The following is a 240-nucleotide window of genomic DNA, read 5'->3' on the forward strand; positions in this document are numbered from 1 at the left end:
TTTATGAGAGCTTTAATTTCTTAACTTGTGGTCCTTGACATATAGGATTGAACTGTTTAGAAAATAAAACACCAAACCCACAAAGCGTGATGCGTTTTAAAACTTAATCAATGTTCATTGATTCAAAGGCTAAGCAAATTACCTTCACTGTCTGCAAACCAGAATTTATTCATACATTAGAAGAGCATGCTTGTCACATCCTGTAGGCGGCGATAATACAATAATATCTGGATGTATACC

The sequence above is a fragment of the Xiphophorus couchianus genome, chromosome 4 (assembly GCF_001444195.1).
Source record: "Xiphophorus couchianus chromosome 4, X_couchianus-1.0, whole genome shotgun sequence".
Lineage (NCBI taxonomy): Eukaryota > Metazoa > Chordata > Actinopteri > Cyprinodontiformes > Poeciliidae > Xiphophorus > Xiphophorus couchianus.